Below are 12019 nucleotides of genomic sequence, written 5' to 3'. Positions count from 1 at the left end.
GGGAAAGGGGTGGACAGTTCCCCGGAGCTGAGGGCTCCTCCCGCTTTTAGGCCATATAGGGTAACTTCCTGAGGTTGCCATGGCATTTGTAAATTGTCATGGCACTGGTGGGAACGTCTCTTAGCATGCTAATGTATTATAATTAGCATATAATGAGCAGTGAGGACAACCAGAGGTCACTTCCATCACCATCTTGGTTTCGGTGGGTTTTTGTGGCTTCTTTACCACATCCTTTCATCAGCAAGGTTTTTGTGACCTTGTGCTGATTTCTTATTTCATCCTGTGACTAAGAATGCCTAAACCTCCTGGGAATGCAGCCCAGTAGGTCTCGGCCTCACTTTACTTGGTCCCTATTCAAGATGGAGTCGCTCTGGTTCCAATGCCTCTGACAGGAGGCAGGAAAGGGAGAGAAGACTTCGTATTGGGTACAGTGTACAGCGCTTGGGTGATGGGTGCACCCAAATCCCAGAAATTACCACTAATGAATTTATCCATGTAACCAAGAACCACTTGTATCCCCAAAAACTATTGAAAAACATTTCATTTAAACAAGAGACAGTTCTTTACCAAGAATTTACATCAAAACCATGTAAACTGTAGATCCACTCTACATTGTTCTTTGTACCATGAATTCCAAAACCCTGAAGAAAATGGGTGAGGCAGCTATCAGGAACAAAGTGTCATCAAATAGCTGCCCCGGACATGGGTGGGGAAGTGACTGAAGTTCCCACTCACGTCTCTCTGGGCCTAATAAATTTTGCGAACCTCGCAGGGCTCACACTGCTCAGCTGTTTTTCTTTTCCCACATTCCAGGTTTAGATAAGGAAGGAATCATTAACAGATTCAGAGTGGACCTGACCACCCCACAGTGCCCTTGCTTTGCTTTTGGCACAGGCAGTGTATCTCGTCTGGGGAAGGGAGAGGGGTGCATCCAGTCGGTTGACACAGGACCTCCCAACCCCAGTGCCCACGCGCGGTGTCTCCCTCTTCCTCTTCTGTGAAAAGCCACACCCCACCTTGGGCATGCCACCTGGCCGCCAGAACCCACGTCTGCAGGGAGGGTCCAGAAAACGTGCGCCTTCCAAGTTTATCTTCCTTCAGGAGCCAGTTCTGTATTCTGTCCTCACTTGAGCTCCCTTCCAAGCTCCTACTAGATGTCCTTGAGGCAGAGAGATTGTTGATCACGCTCTGATATGCCTGGGGTGTAAACTTCAGAGACATGACAAGGTGCCTATGTGTTTTCTTACCAAGAACAGAATTTGACCTCGCCTATCAGAGAGTGCACGTGCACAGGAAGGGCGTGCTCCTGGAGAAGCACAGGCAGAAGACGTGAAAGCCGGAGCAGCAGAGGCTCTTCAGGACCCAAGGGGCTTCTGTCGGTTACACATTACCCTGGATAGACACTCCTCTTTTTATTTTTGATTTATTTGTTTATTTTGTTGAGACAGAGTCTCATTCTGTCGCCCAGGCTGGAGTACAGTGGCGTGATCTTGGCTCCCTGCAACCTTTGCCTCCTAGGCTCAAGTGATTCTCCTGCCTCAGCCTCCCAAATAGCTGGGATTACAGACGTGAGCCACCATGCTTAGCTAATTTTTTGAATTTTTAGTAGAGACGGGGTTTCACCATGTTGGCCAGGCTGATCTCAAACTCCCGACCTCAGGTGATCTGCCCACCTTGGCCTCCCAAAGTGCTGGGATTACAGGCATGAGCCACCACGCCCAGCCGATATCCCTCTTTTTAAAAACATCATAACATAAAACTTATCATTTTAACCGTACATTTTAAAATAAATGTACCAGTTGAGTTGTGGTAAGTATATTCACATTGTTATGAAACAGAGCTCCAGAACCTTTTCATCTTGCAAAACTGAAACTCCGTCCCCATTAAACAACTACTCCCCATTTTCCCTCCCCAAAGTCCCTGGCAACCACCATTCTACTTTTCTGCTTCTACGAATTTGGGCACTCACAATACTTACTTCATGTAAGTAGGATCATGCAGTATTTGCTTTTTTGTAACTGATTTCCGAAGACTTAGAGCATGTCTTCATGAGTCCTTCATGCTGTAACATGGAACAAGATTGCCTTGCTTTCTAAGGCTGGATCATACTCCACTGTGCACACACCACATCTGGTTTACCCATTTATCTGTCAGGTTACTTGGGTTGCTTCTATTAATACCTTTGGCAATCGTGAGAAATGCAGCTATGCGCATGGGTGTACAAGTATCTCGCTGAGCCACCGTTTTCAATTATTTTGGATATATACCCAGAAGTGGGATCACTGGATCACATGATAATTCTATTTTTAATTTTTTTAAGGAATTACCATTCTGTTTTCCACAGTAGCTACGCCATTTTACGTTCTCACCAACAGTATGTAAGAGTTTCAATTTCTCCACATCCTCACCAGCACTTGTTATTTTCTGGGCTGTGGTTGCTGTTATTGTTGTTTTTGGTAGTAGCCATCCTAACAGGTGTGAGGTAAGCTCTCATTGTGGTTTTGATTTGCATTTCCCTAATGATGAGTGATGTTGAGCATCTTTTCACATTCGTGTTGGCCATCTGTACATCTTTGGAGAAATGTCTATTCAAGTTCTTTCCTAATGAGACCACTCTCTTTGACCACAGAAAATGAGACCAGGCAGGCCATAAATAATATCCAGTGATGTGCAGGAGCCAGCTTATATATAATGTGAAAACAAATAATTCAAAATCAAAGCTGTTGGAAACTGGAATGATTTTGAGTCTTAAAGGAATGTGCTTATGGGACCTTTAATCCCTCTCGCCTGGGGTGATAGGTGTGAGTCACTCCACCTGGCCTTGAATAAACTCCTTTAAACTGGATTGTGATCCTTTCAATTATTTCAGGTTGCCAATAACCTCATCAAAATGAAAAAGTGGTGGGTGAGGTTGCTCACACCTGCAAACTCAGCACCTCAGAAGCTGAGGTAGGCAAATCACTCGAGCTCAGGAGTTAAGACTGGCCTGGGCAATGTGGTGAAACATCATCTCTACAAAAAATACTAAAAACAAATAAACAAACAAAAAAAATTAGCTGAGGGTGGTGGCACATGCCCTTGTTCCCAGCTACTCAAGAGGCTGAGGTGGGAGGATCACTTGAGCCTGACTGGTCAGGGCTGGAGTGAGCTGTGATCATACCACTGCACTCCAGGCCGGGAAACAGCATGAGAACTTGTTTCAGAAAAAAAAAAAAAAAAAAACCATGACCAAAACAAAACCCACACTTTTGTGCCTCAAAAGACATTATCAAGAAAGTAAAAAGATGAGCTGGGTACAGTGGCATGTGCCTATATTCCCAGCGACTTGGGAAGCTGAGGCAGGAGAGATCAAGAGTTCAAGTCCAGCCTGGGCAATGGAGGTAGACTCCTTCTCTTAAAAAAAAAAAAAAAAAGTAAAAAGACAAGAGACTAGAAGAAAAATTTTTGCAAATCGTATATCTTATAAGGGTCTGGTATCCAGAATATATAAAGAACTCTTACAACTCAACAACAAAAGACAAACAACCAAATTCAGAATGCGCAAAACACTTGAATAGATTATTTTCTCCAAAGAAGATATGCAAATGACCAAGAAGCACATGAAAAGATACTTGGCATCATTACTCACTAGAGAAATGCAAATCAAAAACAAAATGAGGTATCACTTCACACATGAGGATGGCTATCATACTTTAAAAAAAAGGGAAATTAACTAGTGTTGGTGGTCAGGTGAGGTGGCTCACATCTATAATCCCAGCACTTTGGGAAGCTGAGGTGGGTGGATCGTTTTAGCCCCGGAGTTCAAGACCAGCCTGAACAACATGGCAAAACCCCGCCTCTACTAAAAATACAAAAATTAGTCAGGTGTGGTGGTGCACACCTGTAATCCCAGCTACTTGGGAGGCCAAGGCACGAGAATTGCTTGAACCCAGGAGGTGGAGGTTGCAGTGAGCTGAGATTGCACCACTGCACCCCAGCCTGGGAGACAGAGCAAGACTCTGTCTCAAAACAAATAAATAAATAAAACGAATGTTGTTTAGAATGTGGAGAAATTAGTACACTTGTACCTTGCTGATGGGAATGTAAAATGGTTCAGCTACTGAGGAAAAAACAGTTTGGTGGTTCCTCAAAAAGTTAAACATAGAATTACCATATGACCTAGCAATTCTACTCCTAGATATATACCCAAAAAGAATGAAAAACATGTACTCAAGAGAATACATGTACACGTATGTTCGTAGCAGCAGTATTTACATAGCCAAAAGGGGGAAACAGCCAAAATGTCCATCAGTGGATGAACAGATAGGCAAATTGTGGCACATACACGATGGAATACTATACAGCTATAAGAAGAAATGAGTCAAGCACAGGGGTGCATGCCTGTAGTCCCAGCTCCCCAGGAGGCTGAGGTGGGAGGATTGCTTGAGTCCCAGAGTTCAAGTCTAGCCTTGGCAGCATAGGGAGACCCTGTCTCTAAAAAAACAAACAAACACACAAAAATCAGAAGTACTCATACGTGCTACATGAGCTTCAAAAACATGCTGAGTGAAAGAAGCCAGACAGAAAAAGGTTGCATATTGTACAATTCCATTTATGTGAAAGATACAGAATAGATAAATCCATAGAGAATGCAGATTGATGGTCTGGGGAAAGGTTCCTATGTTTTTGAACCTGCCCAGTTGTGGGTGCAATCTTGTACCAGGCAGCCCAACCCTGACCTAAAGTAAATTCCCAGAAGTCTTTCCTGGGTTTTGAATTTGCAGTAACAGCTGTGGGCATTCTAGCAGCAGTTCGATGATCATGTATGGTACTGCAAACAGGACAAAAAAAAAAAAAATGCAGATTGGTGGCTGCCAGGGGCTGGGGGCAGGGGGAATGAGAATGACAGCTAATAGGCACCTTTTCCTTTTGGGGTGAAGAAACAGATGAAGTTATTCATTAATTGTGCATCCCTGTGAATGCTGCCAAATTGTTCACTTTCAAATTGTTAATTTCATGTTATGTAAATTTCACCCCAATAAAAAAAAGAAATCAATACTAGCCTGGGTAACACCGCAAGACTCTGTCTCAAAAAAATTGTTTTAAAGACAACTACTTTGCTGGGACATCATTTATCTACAACTTACAGAACTGTAAGCTCAAAGGCAACGCAAGGGCAGGGCCCTGCTGAATCGGGAAGAGTATGCTTGAAGCAATGCAATTTTCCACGAAAGCGCACATTTTTCTCCACAGTGGTTTGAAATCAGCCATGGTGAAAATGAGACAGGAATAATACAGGGTGGTCGCAGGAGAATAGAAAATTCCAGGCAGCAGTTTTGCATGACTAGCAAAAGGAAACTGTTGAAATAGCTGCAGAAGTAGGGGCCCTGAAAAACAGGATGTGGGCCAAGCTGGCTAAGGCCGACTGGAACCAACATAGCGCTGGATTTGACCTAGGTTTCACGTAGGACCTCATTATGTGCTCATTAACATACTAAACCCTGCGGGGTTCGGTGGCTCATGCCTGTAATCCCAGCACTTTGGGAGGTTGAGGTGGGCAGATCACCCGAGGTCAGGAGTTCAAGACCAGCCTGGCCAAAATGGTGAAACCCCATTTCTGCTAATAATACAAAAAAATTAGCAGGGCATGGTGGCACATGCCTGTAATCCCAGCTACTCGGGAGGCTGAGGCAGAAGAATCACTTGAACCCAGGAGGTGGAGGTTGCAGTGAGCCGAGATTGCACCATTGCACTCCAGCCTGGGCAACAAGAGTGAAACTCCATCTCAAAACAAAGAAACAAACAAACAACACATACTAAACCCAGCCGGGCACGGTGGCTCACGCCTGTAATCCCAGCACTTTGGGAGGCCGAGGCCGGCAGATCACGAGGTCAGGAGATTGAGACCATCCTGGCTAACACGGTGAAACCCCGTCTCTACTAAAAATACAAAAAATTAGCCGGGCGAGGTGGCGGGCGCCTGTAGTCCCAGCTACGCGGGAGGCTGAGGCAGGAGAATGGCGTGAACCCGGGAGGCGGAGCTTGCAGTGAGCCGAGATGGCGCCACTGCACTCCAGCCTGGGCAACAGCGAGACTCCGTCTCAAAAAAAAAAAAAAAAAAAAAAAAAAAATACTAAACCCACATCCACCAGTGCCATGACAGTTCCTGGGACATCCATATTTGGCATAAAAACAGGTAACACCACAATTTTGAGAAACCCTCACCTTTTTCCAGGAATCTTCATAAATATCCCACCCCTTGGTTAAAGAAACCCATAAAGGTGGAAGCTCCCAACCCTGCTGGGTGCAACTCTCTCTTGAGTAGGCCCGAACTCTCCTTTCTTGAGTGTGTACCTTTTGCTTTGCAATAAATCTCTGTACTTTCACTATTTTCTGACTTGTCCTTGAATTCCTTCTGGCAAAGGTGTCAAAAGCCTGGACACCGCCTGCGGTTAAGGTCCCACTGGCGTTTGGGGACCTCCCCTAGCCCACTGGCATCAGAAACATTACACAAATCAGCTCACACTATAAATCAGCCCCGGGCCCACCATCCCAGCCTGTTGAACATGTTCCAGCACATCACGGACTCTGGTACTACATCAGGCACCAGATCCAGATAACACATCTTGCATCTCACCCGGGATCTCGAGAAACACGCTTTGGAAGCCAGCAGCCCTATGGGGACAGCCACACCATGTGAGCATCGGCCACACCCTTGGTGGCCCTGGAACCAGACCATCCTCCAGCCCCCGTTGGTCTGGAAACCGGCAACAGCCCCATCACCTGGGAGCTGGTTAGAAAAATGCAAAATCCACTTCACTCCAGACCTGCTGAATCAGAACCTGCATTTTGGCCACATCCCTGGTGGTTCAAGCTCACATTTAAGTTCGAGAAGCTCTGCTCTAGGCTTTTCCTGAATGCGGCGCATCAGTGATTCCTCCCGGCCCCAAGGCCTCTGTGCCCAACCAGGACTGACTTACCCCGGCCTTGCACAGCACCCGCAGGACTCTCCTTGGTGTTGATGTGGGCACTGGCTGACTGCCACAGCACTCTGTGCCTGCTCTCCGACTCTGTCACGCGTCTGCTTTTCCTCCTGGGATAATGTGGTGCTGGTGTTGATGAAAAGAGTCAAACTGTAAAATATTTTTAGAGATTTATTCTGAGCCAAGTATGAGTGACTATGGCCTGTCACACAGCCCTCAGGGGGTTCTGAGAACATGTGCCCCAGGGTACAGCTTGCTTTTCTACATTTTAAGGAGACATGAGACATCAATCAAACACAGTTAAGAAATACATTGTTTTGGTCCAGAAAGGCGGGACAATTCGAAGGTGGGGGAGGGTTCTTCCAGGCTATAGGTAAATTTAAACACTTTCTGGTTGATAATTGGTTGAATTTGTCTAAAGACCTGGGATTAAACAGAAAGGAATGTCTGTAAGATAAGAGGTTGTGAAGACCAAAGTTTTATCATGCAGATGAAGCTTTTAGCTAGCAGGCTTCAGAGAGAATAAGTTGCAAAATGTTTTTTATCAGCCTTAAAGTCTGTGTCACTGTTGGTGCTGGAGAGGTTTGATGAGGCATGTTCAAACCCCACTTCCATTATGGCCTGAAACAGTCTCTCAGGTTAAGTTTTAAGAGCCCTGACTGAGGAGGAAGTTCATTCAGATGGTTGTGTCGGGAAGGCGGCTTAGAATTTTATTTTTGGTTTACACTGGGGTGGCAGTGGTGCAGGACGGGGCAGGTTTGCTCCCCTCCAGGCCAAGACAAGTGCTGGCTGCAGAAAGGTTTTATCTGCTGGTATTTGAAAAGCTTTCCCTGATGCAACGGGCCCAGGCAAATCCTGGGAGTTCTGCTGTCTGCCAGGGAGAAAAGCTGAAGGGAGGAAGGGTCTGATCCCATCTCTGGTATCATGGTCCTAAGAAATTGCTGGAAATGCTTTCCTCATTAACAGGTACTGCCCAACAAGAATAAGTCTTCCCTCCCAGGTCCTCTGTTGACTGCTGAGGATGGGCCTGGGGCCCTGGGAACAAAGGAAGGGAACTAGTTAATATGAAGTGGGACAGGGAGTTCAATCTTCATGATCACTTGGATAATGAAGAAAGGCTAACTAGCAGGGATAATGACAGCTGGACTTTCTCTAGGGCTCTTCCTCCAGCTTAGTCATTGCCTGAAGTGTAATTGCCCGATGGGTTCTTTCTGCCCGCTACACAGACAAAGTCAATTGACTGAAACCATGGCATTGCAGTAAAGAAAGAGTTTAATTGCTGCGAGGCCAGCCACGCCCTAAGGGAGAGGGAGTTACCACTCAAATTAATCTCCCGGAAAGCTCAGAGGCTGGGATTTTCTTTTTCTCTCTCTCTTTTTTTTTTTTTTTTTTTTTTTTTTGAGATGAAGTCTCACTTTGTTGCCCAGGCTGGAGTGCAGTGGCACAATCTCAGCTCACTACAACCTCCGCCTCCCAGGTTCAAGTGATTCTCCTACCTCAGCCTCCTGAGTAGCTAGGATTACAGGCGTGCACCACCATGCCTGGCTAAGTTTTGTATTTTTTTAGTACAGATAGTGTTTCACCAAGTTGGTCAGGTTGGTCTTGAACTCCTGATCTCAAGCAATCCACCCACCTTGGCCTCCCAAAGTGCTGGGATTACAGGCATGAGCCACTGCGCCTGGCTGAGGTTAGGGATTTTCAAAGATAGTTTGGTGGGCAGTGGACTAGGGAATGGGTGCTATTGATTGGTTGTGGAATGCCATCATAATGGTATGGAAAATGGTACTGGTGCTTGACAGAGCAGGAGCATCACCATCTTGAGCAAACACCACCATCCTAAGTTCCACTTGATTAAAAAACCCCTAAATCCAGCCCCAAAACATCAGCCTAATGTCTAATGTCAGCATAACCAGAAACATTCCAACCCTAAGATAAATCCCTCTCTGACCAGAAACATGCCAACCCCAAGACAACCTCCCCTCTGACCAGAGACATTCTAACCCCGCAATAAACTTTCCTTCACATAGAAACATTCCAAATCTATGATAAGTCCCCTCTTTCAAAACCCTTAAATATCCTTAGTCTGTAAGAGAGAAGAGCTGTCTCACCTAACTCGGCCAGAAGCCACTTTCAGGTTTGTTTTCTCTAAAATAAACCTGTCCTTAACTGTCAAGCCACATTTTGTGTTTCTTTCTTCTTTCTTTTTTTTTTTTTTTTGAGACAGAGCCTTGCTCTGTCGCCCAGGCTGGAGTGCAGTGGTGCAATCTTGGCTCACTGCAAGCTCCGCCTCCCGGGTTCTCGCCATTCTCCTGCCTCAGCCTCCCAAGTAGCTGGGACTACAGGCACCCACCACCATGCCTAGCTAATTTTTTGTATTTTTAGTAGAGATGGGGTTTCACCGTGTTAGCCAGGATGGTCTCAATCTCCTGACCTTGTGATCTTCCCGCCTCGGCCTCCCAAAGTGCTGGAATTACAGGCGTGAGCCACCACGCCTGGCCTCTTTCTTCTTTCTTTAAGTCTTACATTTGGTGCCAAAACCTGGGATGGGTGTTGGCGGCAGAGGCTCTCTTGCAACCCAAGAGGCAGTGGGCAGCAGCGGCCCTCATCCTGAGTTAACTCTTGGATCCTGAGAGCCTCTGGACAGCCGCCCTGTCTTTTCTCTTATTTCACTTTTCAAGCGATTTGTGTGAGGAGGACAACTAATCTGAAGGGGACTGTGAGACTCGGGCCAGGGCTACTCTCCGGTGGGTTCTCAAAACCCTCAGGTCTCAGGAATCCACCTCCAACTGCCCACAACGGGTATTTTGCTCTCTAGCACTTGCTCCCTCTTCCTTCCTCTTCTCTCTCTCTCTCTTCCTCGCGTGCCTCCAGTCCAGGAGGCCCTTTGCCAATTCCAACTGGAACATCCAACATTTGGCTTATGGGGGAACCTAAAGCCTAAGCATTTAGTTTTTTATTACAACACAGCCTGGCCCCAATGCAAATGAGACAATGACAGTTGATGGCCTGAAAATGGCACCTTTGACTTTCAAATTCTCAGGGACCTTAACAACTTTATAACCAGGAATAGCAAAAGGCAAGAGATTCCCTGTATTCAGGCTTTCTTCTGTCTTAGATCCCGACCCTCCCTATGCCAAGCTTGCACCCTTCATGAAATCCGTCTTCTTAATGAAAATCCTCCCTGGGTTTTTCCTTCCTCTGGAACCCGTCCTCTGAAACCCCTTTTGACCCTGCAGATAAAACCCCTCCATATTCTCAACTCTCTGCATCCACTCCTCACCCACCCGAACCCTCCACCCAGCTGGCCCCTCCTGCTCCCAAGCCTTTACCACCAAACCACCTCCCTCCTCCTTCTCCACCTATTACCTGTTTGAAAACTACTCCAGCCCCTTGGGTGGCTGCAGTTTGCCAACCACCCCTGGTGGTGGTTCGGCATCTGGCCAACTGCCACTCTCCCCCGCATTCTTCACCCGTTACCCACTCAAAAACTACTTCAGCTGGGTGCAGTGGCTCACGCCTGTAATCCCAGCACTTTGGGAGGTCAATGTGGGTGGATCACGAGGTCAGGAGATTGAGACCATCCTGGCTAACACGGTGAAATCCCGTCTCTACTAAAAATACAAAAAAATTAGCCAGGCGTGGTGGCGGGTGCCTGTAGTCCCAGCTACTCAGGAGGCTGAGGCAGGAGAATTGCTTCAACTCAGGAGGTGGAGGTTGCAGTAAGTCGAGATCGCGCCACTGCACTCCAGCCTGGGTGACAGAGCAAGACTCCATCTCAAAAACAACAACAACAACAACAACAAAAACTACTTCAGCCAGTCAAGCCACTCCTGCCAGTCTTCCTCTCTGGAAAGTGGTTGGGATTAAAGGCATCACTTGCGTTCATGTCTTTTTCTCCATCTCTGATTTGTCACAAATCAAACAGCATCTGGGATCTTTCTCTGAAAATTCCTCTCATTATCGCAAGAAATTCCTGCACATAATTCAATCCTTTAATTTAACTTGGCATGACATTCATATAATTCTAACCTCCACCCTCACTCCTGATGAAAAAGAGTACATCTGGTGTTCAGCTGAAACACACGCAGATAAACTCCATAATCAAGCCCCTATACAAAATCCAGTGGCTAATGATGCAGTTCCCCGTAGAGACCCAAACTGAACTTACCAACAGGGAGACGCTGGCATCAGATAAAGAGACCACACAATTACCTGTCTCCTTGTGGGCATGGACAAAAATGCCCATAAGGCAGCTAATTATGAAAAACTTAGAGAAATTACACAAGAGCCCCAGGAAAATCCTACCCTTTTCTTATCACACCTCATTGAAGCTATGCTAAAACATACCAATTTGGACCCAGAATCTAGAGAAGGTCAAACTTTTCTCCACCTTCAATTTATTTCCCAATCTGCCCCAGATATCTAGAAAAAATTATAAAAATTAGAGGAGGGTCCCCAGACATCTCAGTGGGACCTCCTAAATACAGCCTTCTGTGTCTTTAACAACAGAGACAAGGAACAAAAAATTCAAAAAGGCAAGCGTCTCTGTTTAAAATACCAGATGCTTGCCTCTGCTGTCCAAAAGTCAATTACACAAAAGTCTCCCAACAACCCAAAAGGAAACTCCCCCACCTCTCTGGGAGTCTGTTTCTGATGTGGCAACCCTGGACGCTGGCCAAAGGCTTGGCCTAACCCCTGGCTGCCCACCAAACTGTGCCCAACTTGCAGTCTTTGGGAACACTGGAAAATGGACTGCCCCCAATGGGAACACCTTCCCCGTTTGGGTGCCACTCATAATGAAGCCCCCTGACCATCACAGGAGGAAATCTCTTCACAGCTGGCGCTGCCCATGGAGGAATGAGGGTCCCTGGGATTCTTCACCCCCACATCTAGTGAGTCCATGGAACCCAGGGTAACTTGGACAGTATCCATTAATATTACTTCCTTTCTTTTGGATACTGGGGCGAGCCTATCAGTATTAACTGAATATGAAGGCCCATTAGAACATTCATCCGTTTCTGTTGGCATGAAGGGCATATAAGAAACCAAACACTGCC

General features: G+C 46.3%; 1 protein-coding gene and 1 non-coding gene across 6 annotated transcripts in view; one reads left to right on the top strand and one right to left on the bottom strand.

Moving 5' to 3' along the window:
* SLC2A5 (solute carrier family 2 member 5) overlaps positions 1-10483 on the bottom strand; it is a 51675-nt gene extending 41192 nt beyond the window's left edge. Inside the window, exons 1-2 of one of the 5 annotated variants that reach the window (XM_034954772.3) lie at positions 10329-10483; positions 6960-7088 (exon numbers count right to left, since the gene is read on the bottom strand). The gene's annotated coding sequence lies outside the window, so the exon portion shown is untranslated. Of the gene's footprint in view, positions 1-1016; positions 1160-6959; positions 7113-10328 lie in introns of those variants that run through there. The other 4 variants (XM_055104213.2, XM_055104215.2, XM_055104209.2 and 1 more) reach the window with 4 other exon arrangements.
* On the top strand, positions 4639-4822 carry LOC112438479 (small Cajal body-specific RNA 16). The gene has a single exon (XR_003026896.1). It is a non-coding gene; the product is annotated as a small Cajal body-specific RNA 16 (non-coding RNA).
* Positions 10484-12019: the final 1536 nt, after the last annotated feature.

The sequence above is a fragment of the Pan paniscus genome, chromosome 1 (genome assembly GCF_029289425.2).
Source record: "Pan paniscus chromosome 1, NHGRI_mPanPan1-v2.0_pri, whole genome shotgun sequence".
Classification (NCBI taxonomy): Eukaryota; Metazoa; Chordata; class Mammalia; order Primates; family Hominidae; genus Pan; species Pan paniscus.
The sequence above is the reverse complement of the archived record's forward strand: the minus strand, read 5'-3'. Positions and strand labels throughout refer to the sequence as shown.